The sequence below is a fragment of the Macaca nemestrina genome, chromosome 11, assembly GCF_043159975.1.
Source record: "Macaca nemestrina isolate mMacNem1 chromosome 11, mMacNem.hap1, whole genome shotgun sequence".
Taxonomy (NCBI): Eukaryota; Metazoa; Chordata; class Mammalia; order Primates; family Cercopithecidae; genus Macaca; species Macaca nemestrina.
Window position 1 is genome coordinate 130,812,553 of NC_092135.1, and position 15,996 is coordinate 130,828,548.

The following is a 15,996-nucleotide window of genomic DNA, read 5'->3' on the forward strand; positions in this document are numbered from 1 at the left end:
TCTGGGTGATTTCGCAGTATCATTGTGAATATCAGTAATTTTTTTTGTTATTTGTTTTTTGAGACGAAGTCTCACTCTGACCAAGCTAGAGTGCAATGGCATGATCTTGGCTCACTGTAACCTCACTACAACCTCTGCCTCCTGGGTTCAAGCAGTTCTCCTGTCTCAGCCTCCCGAGTAGCTAGAATTACAGGTGCCCACTACCTTGCCCAGCTAATGTTTGTAATTTAAGTAGAGACAGGGTTTCACCGTTGTTGGCCAGGCTGGTCTCGAACTCCTGACCTCACGTGATCCTCCCACCTCAGCCTCCCGCAGTGCTGGGATTACAGGCGTGAGCCACCACACCCGACTGGTTCTTTTTTAAAAATTGCTGAGTAATATTTCATTATGTGCGTATACTGCAGATTGATTTGCCTGTTGATGTACGTTTACATTGATGGACGTAATACCCAAATGTCAGTTTTTGACAATTATAAATAAAGCTACTATGAATCTCTTGTCTTTTGGTAGAAATAGAACTTCAGTTCCCTTGGGCGTATGTGTAGCAGTTTGTTATGGGATCACAGGGTAGGCATACAGTTTAGATTTAATGGATATTGCCAATTTTTTTGAAGTAGTTGAACTAATTTGCACTAATAAAGTTATTAATCTTGTGTTATCTTAATTCATGTCTGGCTAAACTAAAAATCACTGACTGCTGTAGTGGGGACAGAACTACTAATTTGTTTAGTATATGTGGAGAGTGCTAGAGGAGTTGGTCTTTTTTCAGCTTTTGGAAAAACGTAGGTAGGGAATGGGAATGGGGGCAGATTCAGGTTCCTTGGTATTCATTCTGTGTTAGTCTTGTGGCAGACTATACATAGTACTGGCTGGATTCCATCCCAAATTTCACCATATTTTTTCTGGGTAAGTTTTGTGTAGCTAGGAAGTAGAGATTTGTAGTAGCACTTTTTTTTTTTTTTTTTTTTTTTTTGAGACAGAGTCTTGCTTTTTTGCCCAGGCTGGAGTGCAGTGGCGTGATCTCAGCTCACTGCAACCTCTGTCTCCTGGGTTGAAGCAATTCTTCTGCCTCAGCCTCCCGAGTAGATGGGATCACAGGTGTGAACCACTGTGCTGGCCACATAATTTTTATAATAAAGATCCAGGGGATTTTCAAAGGTATGTATGTTTTGAGTTCTTAGTGAAATAGTGGTGGTAGCTAATCTGTCTTCAAGACTTCTGGGAAGCAGTATTCGGGAACACTGTCAAAGTTGAAGTATCAGACACTGTGCTGGAGTCTGACTCAGCATCTGCTTTGGCTTCTTCTTGCTGATTTTACCCACATGGGACTTACTATGTAGATTTGCTACCTTTTTTGTTGAAAGTGATTTCCTGAGATCAGAAGTTGCTTCGTTCCTCTAGGCTGTGCCAGGCTGTAAGAAAATGGCAGGCTAAGAGGGAGAGGTCAGAGTCTGTCTTTTCTTTATAATAAACTCAACAATAAGAAGGACCTAGGTTGATTTCTTTTTTCTCCTGTGAAAATGTACTTAGGCCCACGAAGTGATAGATGAGGTCCCAAAGAGGAGATGAACAGTCTTAAAGAGGAAGTCATGAAAATTATAGAAAAATATAGGGAGAAAAAGAAAAATCATTATACTAATAATCAGATAAAATAACTTATAGTAAGGTCTAAATTTAGCTCAGTTATTTAGAAGTTGACAAAAAGTCTAGCTTATATAATATTCACTGCCAAGTACAAGGATACAATTTATTGAAGAAGACAGCTTATTGGTATTATTGCATAAGGAATATATTACTTGAAGTCACTTATGTGTAATTTTGAGTAATGGACAAAGTCTGAAAAAGCAGTTATGTAGAAATATTCTCTCAGCTGTTTTTTTTAAAATTATACTTTAAGTTCTAAGCTACATGTGCACAACGTGCAGGTTTGTTACATAGGTGTACCTGTGCCATGTTGGTTTGCTGCACCCATTAACTTGTCATTTACATTAGGTATTTCTCCTAATGCTATCCCTCTCCCAGCCCCCCATCCTATGACAGGCCCTGGTGTGTGATGTTCTCCACGGTGTGTCCAAGTGTTCTCATTGTTCAATTCCCACCTGTAAGTGAGAACGTGTGGTGTTTGGTTTTCTGTCCTTGTGATAGTTTGCTCAGAATGGTTTCCAGCTTCATCCATGTCCCTGCAAAAAGGACATGAATTCATCCTTTTTTGTGGCCGCATGGTATTCCATGGTGTATATGTGCCATGTTTTCTTAATCCAGTCTATCATTGATGGACATTTGGGTTAGTTCCAAGTCTTTGCTGTTGTGAATAATGCTACAATAAACATACGTATGCACATGTCTTTATAGTAGCATGATTTATAATCCTTTGGGTATATACCCAGTAATGGGATCACTGGGTCAAATAGTATTTCTAGTTCTGTATCCTTGAGGAATTGCCACACTGTCTTCCACAGTGATTGAACTAGTTTACACTCCCACCAACAGTGTAATTTTTTTATTGTTGTTGTTGAGACGGAGGCTCACTCTGTTGTCCAGGCTGGAGTGCAATGGCATGATCTCAGCTTACTGCAACCTCCGCCTCCCAGGTTCAAGCAATTCTGCCTCAGCCTCCTGAAGAGCTGGGATAACAGGCATGAACTACCTCGACTGGCTAATTTTTGTATTTTTAGTAGAGACCGGGTTTTGCCATGTTGGCCATGCTGGTCTCAAAACTCCTGGCCTCAAGAAATTCACTCACCTTGGCCTCCCAAAGTGCTGGGATTACAGGCATGAGCCACCGCGCCCTGCCTCTCAGCTGCTTTTAAGTCATGTCTTTAAAATATGCGATAGAACTTTCTTTGAAGTCCTTATCCCTAGTGTTGGAATAGCCAAAGAGAAAAGGCCAGAAGAGGGAGGGAAGAACCCGATTATCTTCTCTGTCAGAGTTGCTTTCAGCATGAGAAAGGTATGCTAATAGAGTGGTCTCAGAACTAACAATATTTTGCCCACATTCCTTCAGAGGCACTGTCTTTTTCTGACTCCTTCCTCAGAGATGTGAGGGTAAGTTCTCAGAATTCCTGAGACCTGCCAGTTCCACTATGCGATGCATTCCTGTCATCATCTGTCCTTGTCCAGAATGAAAGTCTCTCTATTTATTCATCCTTTTTTGTAGTCTGATCTTCATACCAACAGAGTTTCTTCTTCCCTTGACCAAATCTCTTGTTTAATTCCTAAGACTTTCCTCTTGAATTCTCTGAAATGTTATTTTTGTGTTAAACCTCTCCCTCGTGTTCATAAGATGTTTTTCAGCTTTCTTGTGGTAACTGAAGCCCATCTGCCCTGGTAATCTTACCTTCCCTTTAGTCCTCTGAGGGTAACAGTAGATTTTTTTTTTTTTTTTTTTTAGACGGAGTCTCACTCTGTCGCCCAGGCTGGAGTGCAGTGGCCAGATCTCAGCTCACTGCAAGCTCCGCCTCCCGGGTTCGGGCCATTCTCCTGTCTCAGCCTCCTGAGTAGCTGGGACTACAGGCGCCCGCCACCTCGCCCGGCTAGTTTTTTGTACTTTTTAGTAGAGACGGGGTTTCACGGTGTTCGCCAGGATGGTCTCAATCTCCTGACCTCGTGATCCACCCGTCTTGGCCTCCCAAAGTGCTGGGATTACAGGCCTGAGCCACCGCGCCCGGCCTGATTTTCTTGCACTGTGATATGTCAGGATGCAGAATCAGGGTCTTCATCCTTCTCCATTCACAGGCTCATTCTATTCCTTGATTAGTGTGGCTCTTCTGCCTAGCTTGCTGCTGTTCCTCTATGCAGTTCTTAGTATCCTTTCATACATTTTCTAGTTTAGGTGATAGATCATATGTGGTCAGGTTAGCCATTTTTTCTCTATCTTTGTGCAAAACTCTCTTTCTTCTGAAGTTCATGCTGTCTGACAATGCATCTCTCTTCCCTTCCTTAGTATCAGAAAAGGACCCTGTGGTCTTACCCTTTGATTCATTGTTTTTTCTATTTTCCTCTCTGCCATTATCCTGAGGTTACTTTAGAGTCTATGTAGCTGATCCATCCAGTCCTCCCAGGTTCCTGGTTTCTTGTCTTTTACTTTAATCTCCAGTTCTGGTAGTGCATTCATTTTTGTTCCTACTGTACTTGCTTTTTGGCATTACCAACATCTTAAATTTGTCAACTCTCTTCTGTTTTTACACCCTTCCCCATAGTGTCTAAATCACACTTCTGCCAGCACTCTCTACTTTGCCTCTTATTCTTCCCTTTACCATGCTGACAAAACCCTAACCCTGGTTTCCTGTGGGCTCTCTGCCCCATACCCAGGCTGCTACGTTGGAGAAAGAAGCCCACAACCTTGCAGATTAGCTTCCCTCTTGTATTAGCCCATTTTCATATTGCTGTAATGAACTGCCTGAGACTGGGTAATTTATAAAAGAAAGAGGTTTGGCCGGGCGCGGTGGCTCAGGCCTGTAATCCCAGCACTTTGGGAGGCCAGGACGGGTGGATCATGAGGTCAGGAGATCGAGACCATCCTGGCTAACACAGTGAAACCCCGTCTCTACAAAAAATACAAAAAACTGGCCGGGTGAGGTGGCAGGCGCCTGTAGTCCCAGCCACTCGGGAAACTGAGGGAGGAGAATGGCATAAACCCGGGAGGCGGAGCTTGCAGTGAGCCGAGATCTGGCCACTGCACTCCAGCCTGGGTGACAGAGCGAGACTCCGTCTCAAAAAAAAAAAAGAGGTTTGATTGACTCAGTTTTTCATGGCTGGGGTGGCCGCAGGAAACTTACAATCATGGCAGAAGGAGAAGGGGAAGCAAGGCACCTTCTACACAAGGTGGCAGGAGAGAGAAGTGCCAACGGAAGCAGGAAGAGCCCCTTATAAAACCATCAGATCTGATAAGAACAGCATGGGGGAAACTGCCCCCATGATTCAGTTACCTCCGTCTGGTCTCTCCCTTGACACGTGGGGATTATAGGGATGACAATTCAAGATGAGATTTGAGTGGGGACACAAAGCCTAACCATATCACTTCTCTATCTTTATTGGGTCTTTAGAGATACTGTAGCTAAGTGCAACAAGGTGTCCTGAATTGGAGACTGGCACGGAACAAGGATGTTGTTGGAAAAACTGATGAAATCTGAATAAACTCTGAAATATAGGTAATAGTGATGTACCAATGTTGGTTTCTTAGTTTTGACAAAGTATTGTGTAACCTAAGTTGTTAACATTAGGGGAAACTGACGGTACTTTCTGTTTTATCTTTGTAACTTTTTAATCTATAATTATTTCTCAAGTTTATTAAAAAAAAAAATCTCTAGCATAGAACACAGCAGCTATCAATTTCTTTAGTTTCCTCAAACCCTACCTTATCTTCTGTGTCGTTTACCTACTTTTCTGAAAAGATGAAGCCATCAGTTTGATGAATTCCCTTCCGTTTCCTTTATTTTTGTTTTTGTTGGTTTATTTTAAAATTATTTTTTATGTAGGTTTTGTAGATATAGGATCTTGCTGTGTTTCCCAGCCTAGTCTCAAACTCCTGGGCTTAAGCAATCTGCCTACCTCAGCCTCAGTGCTGGGATTCCAGGCATGGGCATTAGCTTGGTCTCAATTTCCTTTTAAATTCCCCTACCCCCTTCAGTAAAACCCTACATAACCTTGGAAGCATTCTAAGTCATTTGGATCTACTTTCCTCTGGTTACAAGTAGATAGGAGTCGTTTTTGTTTCTATTTGTTCTGTGAAACCCTCATACTTCCTGCCTTCTCAGAGATTTCATTTACATGACATTTTTGTTGAATTGTTTCTTCACCTTTTGACTCTGCTAGTAATTTTTCATTGGGGATATATCTAAAATAAAAAAATGGAAATTTTCTTTCCATTCTACTTTATTTCTCTTCTCCCACAGCTAAGAATCTTTTTTTTTTTTTTTTTTTTTTTTTTTTTTTTTTTTTTTTGAGGTGGAGTCTCGCTCTGTAGCCTAGGCTGGAGTGCAGTGGCATGATCTCGGCTCTCTGCAACCCAGCCTCCTGGGTTCAAGCGATTCTTCTGCCTCAGCCTCCCAAGTAGCTGGGAGTACAGGCGCACGCCACCACACCCAGCTAATTTTTGTATTTTTAGTAGAGACGGGAGTTTAATTTTTAGTGGAGACAGGAGTTTCAACATACTGGCCAGGCTGGTCTCAAACTCCTGACCTCGTGATCTGCCTGCCTCGGCCTCCCAAAGTGCTGGGATTACAGGCGTAAGCCACCGTGCCTGGCCATTTTCTTTTTTTTTTTTTTTTTGAGATGGAATTTCGCTCTAGTTGCCCAGGCTGGAGTGCAGTGGCGCTATCTCAGCTCACCACAACCTCCGACTCCCGGGTTCAAGTGATACTCCTGCCTCAGCCTCCTGAGTAGCAGGGATTACAGGGTTTTGCCACCACGCCTGGCTAATTTTTTTTATTTTCAGTAGAGACAGGGTTTCTCCATGTTAGGCTGGTCTTGAATTCCCGACCTCAGGTGATCCTCCCGCCTTGGCCTCCCAAAGTGCTGGGATTACAGGCGTGAGCCACTGCACCCAGCCTTCCACAGCTAAGATTCTTAGTTTTGAGATGGAGTCTTGCTCTGTCACCCAGGCTGGAGTGCAGTGGTGTGATGTCAGCTCACTGCAACCTCCGCCTTGAACCTTCTGGGTTCAAGAGATTCTCCTGCCTCAGCCTTCGGAGTAGCTGGGATTCACGGGCGCCCGCCGCCATGCCCGGCTAATTTTGTTTTGTTTTGTTTTGTATATTTAGTAAGACAGGATTTCACCATGATGGCCAGGCTGGTCTCGAACACCTGACCTCGAGTGATCCACCCATCTTGGTCTCCTAAAGTGCTGGGATTATAGGCATGGGCTTGTGCCGGCCTCACATGTAAGATTCTTGAAAGAGTTGACTGCATTTGTGGTCTTCCCTTCCTCACCTCCCAGTCATGCCTCACTCCATTGAAATCTGGCTTTGTCCCCCACGGTACTCCTAACTGCATTCTTGCAGGTCATCAGTGAGTTCGTTTCTGAAGCCAATGAAGAATTTTCAGTCTTTCTCTTTTTTGACTTAAATATAAATAGAAACTTTTTTTTTCTTTTGGAGACTGTCTCGCTGTCACCCAGGCTAGAGTGCAGTGGTGCTATCGTAGCTCACTGGAGCCCTGAACTAGGCTCAAACCATCCACCTCAGCCTCCCAAGTAGCTGGGACTAAGGCAAGTGCCACCATACCTGGCTAATTAAAATTTTACTTTTTTGTAGAGATGAGCTCTCACTATGTTGCCTAGGCTGATCTCAAACTTCTGGCCTCAGATAATCCTCCTGCTTCAGTCTCCTAAAGCTTTGGGATTACAGTCGTGAGCCACGGCACCTGGCCTAATATTTGAAACTTTCAAATACTTTCCTTAAAAAAAATGTACCACTACCATCTTTGTTGTATGCACAAATTAGAAACTTAATAGGAAAAGAGAATTATCCACAATCCTACCACTTAGAAGTATTAACATTTTGGGGCATATTTATATATATCCAATGTATTTTAAAATGTTTTAAATATAATCATATTCTCTGTATTCTGTAACTTGCCTTGAACACTTAATATGTTGTTGGTATCCTTTCATGTTAGTGAAGTTTAGTTACTCATCACCTCACTCTTCCCTACTAGATCGAATTCATTCTCCTCCAAGTAACTATCCTCAGTCATCTTTCTAAAGTACAAATTTTATCCTGGAAATATGAAATGCAAAGACTTTTGTGATGTAGCCACTGTTTTACCAGTCTTCACATTAGTTTTTTAGCCTGTTGAACAAATTATCTTCCAAAAGAACGTAGGTCTTTCTCCTTTACCCTTTCCTGCACCTCTCCCTCTCCCCCTTTACCCTTAAAGACTGCCTCATTCTTAGTGTCTGGTTTTTGGAGTCCTTATAATATGATTTGACCTTGTGCAAGCTGCTTAACTTTTCTCTGTGCCTCATTTCCTCATCTACAAAATTGGGCCAAAGAATCTATGTCAAATTAAAAGAATACATATAAAGCACTTTGAACTCTTAGTAAGCACATAGTTAGCTCTCAATAAATGCTAGCAAATACTATAATTCAACAGATCTTCAGTGTTATGCTTCTCATTTTAGGATAATCTTCCCAGTATTCCCAGAGCTTACTTTGCATAGTTCATTGTAGTCCTTATCAGGTGGTACTCATTGTTTTTTTTATTAGACTGGCGCCTTGAGGGCAGGAGTTGTCATTGTATTCCTTGTTCATAATGCATCCAAGTAGTCTGGTTGGGGTTACCAGATAATATTAGCAGTATCCATTAGATTTTTGTATTGGATCAAAGAAATTATTTCATGGGATTCTGTTTAGAAAATCTGCTCTTACTTATATATTTCTGTATATGAAGTGTGTTACTCTGTAGAATAGGTTGGGGCTACTAGTAAAAATTTGGGACTGGGAGAGTTTAGGACATGGATCCTTTGGCCAGCCCTTCAGGTGGCCAGTAGTAGTAATGGCTTTTAACTTTTTGCAGTTTGGAGTTTAAAAGTAAGCAAGATGAGGCTGGTCACCATGGCTCACACTTGTAATCCACCTGTAATCCACCACTTTGGGAGGCCAAGGCGGGTGGATCACTTGAGGTCAGGAGTTTGAGACCAGCCTGGCCAATATGGCAAAATCCTGTCTCTACTAAAAATACAAAAATTACCTGGGTGTGGTGTTTGGCACCTGTAATCCCAGCTACTGGGGAGGCTGAGGCAGAAGACTTGCTTGAACCTGGGAGGCCGAGATTGCAGTGAGCTGACATTGCATCACTGCACTCCAGCCCCGGTGACAGAGCAAGGCTCTGTCTCCAAAAAAAAAAAAAAAAATTCATATGGGAGCACACCCTTCTCCCCATCCCCAAATACCCTTTGTTAAAAGTTTTAAAAAGAGTAAAGTAAATAAGCCACAGTGGTGCATACCTATAGTTTCAGCCACTGGGGAGGCCAAGGTGGGAGGATTGCTTGAGCTGAGGAGTTCACGTCCAGCCTGGGTAACAGTGAGACCCTGTCTCAAAAACATAAAAGTTAAAAAATAAATAAATAAAATAGTTGGTTTTTTTTTTTTTTTAATTTTTAAATAGGTCCTATAGCTTTTGAGGATTTGAGATTTCTTCTAGGTGAAAATTTATTTTAAAATATACGTGACAAGATTTCAAAAGTACAAAAAGGTAACTCAATGGAAGATAGATCTTGCCCACTCCATACTTCCAGTTCCTCTTTCTAGAGGACTATCACTTAGGTGAACTTTAATTTTCTGTAAAGAAATCATATTATACACTAAGCAACTGTGATTTTAGAATTCTGTCTAGTAGAGATAAAGGCATAAATATATGAATAAAAGGTTGTTTATTGCAGCATTGTTCATAAAGGCAAAAAAGTAAAAGTTATCCATTTCTATGGAATGTTACACAGCTTGCTTTTTTTTTATTTTGGCACAGAGTCTTGCTCTGTTGCCCAGGCTGGAGTGCAGTGGTGCGATGTCAGCTCACTGTAGCCTCTGCCTCCTGGGATCAAATGATTCTCATGCCTCAGCCTCCTGAGTAACTAGGATTACAGGCGTGCACCACCACACCCAGCTAGTTTTTTGTATTTTTAGTAGAGACAGGGTTTCAGCATATTGGCCAGGCTGGTCTTGAACTCCTGGCCTCAACTTGATTCACCTTTCTTGGCCTCCCAAAGTCCTGGGATTACAGACATGAGCCACTGTGCCCGGCCCATTTTAGCTTTTAAAAACTGCAACTTAACTCTGTATCTGTTTATTAGAAGTTTGTCCATGCAAATATATTGAGATAATTGCCTGTCTCAGAATAAGGTATATAGTATGATTCTTGCTTTATAATAGCAAATAGCTAATCCCCTTTCCCCACCACATATATATGAACATGTTTGAGTGTGAAGTATGGAGGGATACACACTGGTCTGTTAACATCTTTACCTCAGGAAATGGGAATAGCGGAGAGGCAAGAGGAATTGTGAACTTCTTGGAGGTTAGTATGGGTTCTATTTTAGTTATAGAGAATGTGGTGAGAATAGTACCTCGGGGGAGAAGATTAGAGTCAGTGAATTTGAGTTTAGTGAAAGGTTTGGGCTAGAGATCTCTACCTCTGTGGTCTTTCTCTTTCTTCCTGTATCAGCCTGTACAGTGATTGCTGAGGCTTTGTTCTTGTTCTTAAGATTTCTGCTTTGGGGTAGCCTTATTCAATTTTTGATTGTAACTTTATGGATTCACTTCCATTAAATCTGTATCTTTCTATTATGACTACTCTTCAACTCTAGGTCTTTTGGATACCTCCTCAAGCACCTTGCACTTATTTTGTTCAAAACCATCCTCAGTATTCATCCCCCCAAATTCATTTTGCTGTTTTCTGCTTCCTTTTAAGCTTTATAATACATGTTTGAAAAATACCCCCAACATTCAGTCCTGTAGATTCCATTCCATTTATGTTATCCTGTGTTTTAGATTTTCCTTTCCAGAGGGAGCAGTGCTTTTACTGCTTTGGGAACTATTTTATGGAGTGGGTGTTTGAATAGATCCTTGGTTTTGTACGAGCCATTCTAAGGGAGGGAGGTCGGGCTTCTGGGGGAAGGGTATGTCATAGCACAACTAAAGAGGAAGGAAAATTCAGTGGACAGTAGAAAGTTCTCATTTGGCCTTGAGTTGGGAGGTGAAACAATAGGAGATTGAGTTGGGGAGGGAGGCATGAGTTGTCAGATTGATGGTACATAGTAGGTGTGTTTGGACTTTTTTAGAGGAGTATAGGCCATGATCAGAAAGGTGCCTTAGGAAAATTGATCTTGAGGCCCAGTCAGGGAAGTGAATGAGAACTTTTGTTATAATAATCCAGACATGCATTAATAGAGTTTGGACTATAATGAAAGAGGAATGCAAGAGGCATCTTAAAGGAGAAGTAGGCTAAATTTGAGACAAAATGACTGGATATAAGGGATGGAGTAGAGAGAGTTTCAGATGATCTGGGCTTTTGAGACTGGCTGACCAGTAAACTGAAAACAGTAGTGCCTTGATGATGTGATCAGTTGTTGATCCCATGCCACATTGGTCATGGGAGAGAAAAATCAGATTTGTGATTAATTGCAGGGGTGGGATCATCTCTCCCAGCCAGTGGCCAGTTAGAAATTTGTGGGCAGATTTTTAATTGCTGTTGTTAAAATGACACTCCTACTCTCTGCATGTCCTCTTTGCCATTCTGTAATTTAGAGGGAAATAAAGATGGGCAGAGAAATACCAGGATAGTGCTGGTAATGGAGGAAAAGGGAGGTCATAGTTTCAACAAAAGACAGTCTGCAGAGGCAGGATAGCATGATGGAGCAGAGCGTCCAGAGTCTGGTTCAAATCCTGAATTGCTTTATAAACTCAGAGCCCTTTTCTTTTCCCTTTCCTTTCCCTTTTCTTTTTCTTTTCTTTTCCTTTTCCTTACTGGGTCTGGCTCTGTTGCCCAGGCTGGAGGGGCTCACTGCAGTCTCGACCTCCTGGGCTCAAGCAGTCCTCCCACCTCAGCCTCCCAAGTAGCTTGGACTACAGGAGTATACCACCACGCGCGACTAAGTTTTGTATTTTGTGTAGAGGTGAGGTTTTTGCCGTGTTGTCCAGACTGTTCTTGAGCTTCTGAGCTCAAGTGATCTTCATCCCTCCGCTTCCCAAAGTGCTGAGATTACAGGTGTGAGGCACTGCACCTGGCCTCCAGAGCTGTTTTCTAAAGGTCACAAGTCTTCTAGGAGTTTAAACTGAAAACATTTGGATAGTTGGAGCTTAAAATGTTGCCCTAAGCTCCTTTGAATACCTCATTACATCCTTAGAAAAGACTATTCAGAGATAATGCACAGTTTCCATTCCAACTAATTTATAATTTAGAGGCAGAGTGTAAGACCATGCCTCCAGTACATGTCAATACATTAAACCTGGACTCATTGAAATTGATTTGGAAGGAGCTGTCTGGGATGAGCAACTCAGAATTAAGAGAATACAGTATTTTTAAGTGCATAATTTAGATTTCTCCAGCATTCATGCCTCTTCGATTTCCTGTTTTGAATCATAAAGAAGAATGAGCAGAACACTGTTCTGAGTAATGCAGGTCTCTTTATTTGATAATTAAATCACTTGGTTTATAATTTTTAGGTTTTTTTTTTTAATTAACCTTTCAAGCTTTTATTTAAATGACATGATCCAGGATGGATTTTAGATTTTGTTGAAAGCAGCCCCATCCATGGACTGCATGCACATAGTCCTCAAAAGCAGTGATCTGCTTCTCCAGCATATCTGTTCCAACTTTATCTTCAACTACGCAACGTATTTGAAGTTTCTTAATTCCGTATCCCACTTGAACTAGTTCACATGAGCCCCAGACTAAGCCATCTGCTTGAATGCCTCTGATGCACTCCTCTAATTTCGCCATAACTGTCTTCTCATCCCAAGGTTTCACATCTAGTAAGATGGAAGACTTGATAAGTGCAGGTTTTTTGGCTTTCTTCGATTCATATTGTGCAAGGCATTCTTCCCTTAGCCTCTTCGCTTCTTCACTTTTCTCCTCCCATCAGATCCAAAGAGATCAATGTCATCATCTTTACTATTTAGCTCCTCTTCCTATAGTGTCTTCCACATCCACAGGACCATACTTGCCCAAAGCTTTCTTCAGTCCTGGAAGGCTGGCCTTTTCTTTTTCGTAAGACTTGATGTGATTATACCAACGAAGGGCATGACACAAGTCAGCAGGCGGTAGGCTTTGCTTCAAATACTGCCACATCTTCTTGTTATGGCAGATACCCCTCGATGTAGCTCTTGTCCACCAGGTAATTGTTGAGCACCTGGAGGCCGGCAGGACTTTTCAGGTCTCCAAAATCCATGGTGTCAGCTGTATCTGAGACCTGGGGAGCAGCAGAAAGAGCGCAAACTGTGGGCACCTTGCGCTGAGAAAGGAAAAAAATATTCTTAGGTTTTTAAGAGTTCTTCAGAAATCTTTACTTTAGGGGTCGGGTGCGGTGGCTCATGCCTGTAGTCCCAGCATTTTGGGAAGCTGAGGCAGGTGGATCACCTAAGGTTGGGAGTTTGAGACCAGCCTGGCCAACATGGTGAAACCCCGTCTCTACTAAAAATACAAAAATTAGCTGGGTGTGATGGTGCACGCCTGTAATCCCAGCCACTCAGGAGGCTGAGGCAGGAGAATCACTTGAACCTGGGAGGCAGAGGTTGCAGTGAGCCAAGTGCAGAGTGCCACTGCACTCCAGCCTGGGCAATAGAGCGAGACTCAGTCTTAACAAAAAAACAAGTCTTTACATTAGGAAATAATTTTCTTATGGAAACCATGTTGTAAATGGTAGTTGGTTTCCCAGCTCAAGACAGTGAAAAATCTTGTGAGCTCTTAATGGTTGTGCATTGTAGTAGTTTTGCAGTACTTAAAGATTTATAGGTGCAACGATAAAGTGGACCCAAACAGGATTTCCTTGCTTGTTGTTCCTTAGATGCTGCTTAAATCTGGGGCTTCGTTTATATTTCAAGACTGCTGCCTGTAGGGGCTTCATCTGTATCATTTGTGTTAATAGTGACCCTGGAGTTTTGTGCTTTGCAGAACCTATGTGGGCATATGTGATGGCCTTGTAATAAGTTAAAGGGGAAAATATTAAATCACTAACAATGAATTTAGTATTTTCACAAATAGCAAATACTTTGAATTTTAGTTGAGATTTACCTGCTTTATAAATGCAGTCTGATTTAAATCCTGACTTGCTTTATAAATGCAGAGCCATTATTCAATGCTCTAGAATCCTTTACAGGTTTGAGTTTAAAACGTTTGGCTAGATGGGGCTTAAAATGGTGGTAAAACCGTGCCTTCAGGATGTTTAGTATTAAAGAAAAACATTACAGTTGATGTTGTCTCTACAGCTCTAGTTGATGTAGTCTCTTCAGTTCTATTTGTCATCCAGATAGGTCCACATACTTTTCGAAAACACACTGAATTGATTTATGTTACAAAAGGTCATAAGGCTGATTTGTAAGCAGTGATACCTGTTTTAGTTTAACAGTGGGCACCTTTCCTGGGGTCTGATCATTGCTACCTTGACAAGTCATTCATTCATTACATTCAATTAAAATGTACCATAATTTTAATTGAATCTTAACATGTGTCAACTATAAGATTAATCATTTTGTGCATTACTGAGAAAGAAAGGAATACTGCCAAGACGACTCCGTTGCATCTGGCACAGGCTTTTCTTGTTAGAATTATTTTATATTTTTAAAAAAAGCTCTTTTAAACTTATTTAGCAAATAAGAATGGATTTTTATTATATAGTGTATCCTTTTATTGCATGTATGAAAATGAAAATAGAAGTAAAATACATTTGTTAAGATAGTCCTAAGATATCTGAGTATTTAGAGTCTGACTTTTCTAAATCGCTTTTCAACTTGGCGTTATAGAAGTCTCCTTGTGCTTTCTTCCTCCCTCTCCCCACCAGTCATTCAAAGTATTGGTGATGCAGTAGTTAAGACAATGCTCTATTATTCTGTCATCAATTTAAAAATTAGTCATTTGATGTTTGTGAAGATTTTAAGAGCAATATAAGCTGTTTAGTTTTTAACCCCTTTTAGTACTTCAGGGCTTCTGCATGTGGTCATATGGGTTGTGCAGTGTCATGTATCAATATCAATAGCAAACCATAACAGACTCCATTGGCTTGTATGGTTTTTCCCTCCTTTCTTTCTGAGGTCCTGTAAATCACTTGGAATCATTCTCTGAATGATGAATAGTTACTTCACTAATATTCCATGGCTGTATTTGCTGCTTTTCTGTTATACAATAAATTTAGTTTTGCTATAGAATCATATTATTTTGAAGACATTTAAAGTGGCAATTTAAAAATTGGCCCTTGTTCAGACAGCTGTAACACAACTCACACCCAGCCAGTAGCAGTTGTAACTTGGCATCAGTTTTAAGATTCATTCTAATTTCAGAAAATTAAAATGTTAAAGTGTGTTTTCTTTTTTTATTTTAATTTTTTTTTTTAAAATTGAGACAAGGTCTTGCTATTTTGCCTAGGCTGGAGTGCAGTGGTGCAATCGCAGCTCATTGTATTCTCGACCTCCATGGCATAAGTGATCCTCCCACCTCAGCCTTCCTAGTAGCTGAGACTACAGGTTCACACCATCATGCCCAGCTAATTTTTGTATATTTTTGTGGAGACAGGGTTTTGCCACGTTGCCCAGGCTGGTCTTGAACTCCCGGGCTCAAGCGATCCACCCACCTTTGCCTCCCAAAGTGCTGGGATTACAGGTGTGAGCCACCATGCCCGACAGTTATGTTTTCTTTGAATCACCAGTTGTTTTAAGAGGTGAGGAGGGGCTGGGCACAGTGGCTCATGCCTGTGATCCTAGCACTTTGGGAGGCCAAGGCAGGCGGATCATGAGGTCAGGAGATGAGACCATCCTGGCTAACATGGTGAAACCTTGTCTCTACTAAAAATACAAAAAAAAAAAAAAAAAAAAAAAAAGCTGGGTATGGTGGCACACACCTGTAGTCCCAGCTACTCAGGAGGCTGAGGCAGGAGAATGGTGTGAACGTGGGAGGCGGAGCTTGCAGTGAGCCTTGATCGCACCACTGTACTCTAGCCTGGGCGACAGAGCGAGACTATCCCCCCCCCGCAAAAAAAGAGACCAGGAGGGTACTAAGTTTACCTCAGTTTTAGTCTGGTTTGCACCTTTTGTGTGGTGGGGGAGCAGGGAGTCAGGGTCAAGTAAGAACATGATAATCTCCCTTGGAGTCTGCTTGGTTGACATAGGACTGGAAGTACCTTTCAGAAGGAAGGCAGATAAATGAATAGCTGATTATGAAGGTTAACACACTTTTACTTTGCTGTTTCTAAGCTTTAGACATTTGTAGTTTATTATTTTGTAGATCATTTAAACAGAGGCAACAGGGTGATAAAGGGAGAGACTCCTTAACGTGGTCCCCAGTGCCCTG

General features: G+C 41.6%; 1 protein-coding gene and 1 pseudogene across 7 annotated transcripts in view; one reads left to right on the plus strand and one right to left on the minus strand.

The window, feature by feature from the left end:
- Nucleotides 1–15,996, plus strand: part of LOC105473906 (GRB10 interacting GYF protein 2) — a 164,072-nt gene that overhangs the window by 21,612 nt on the left and 126,464 nt on the right. The gene's annotated exons all lie outside the window — the stretch shown is intronic.
- Nucleotides 12,155–12,886, minus strand: LOC105473904 (elongation factor 1-beta pseudogene; annotated as a pseudogene).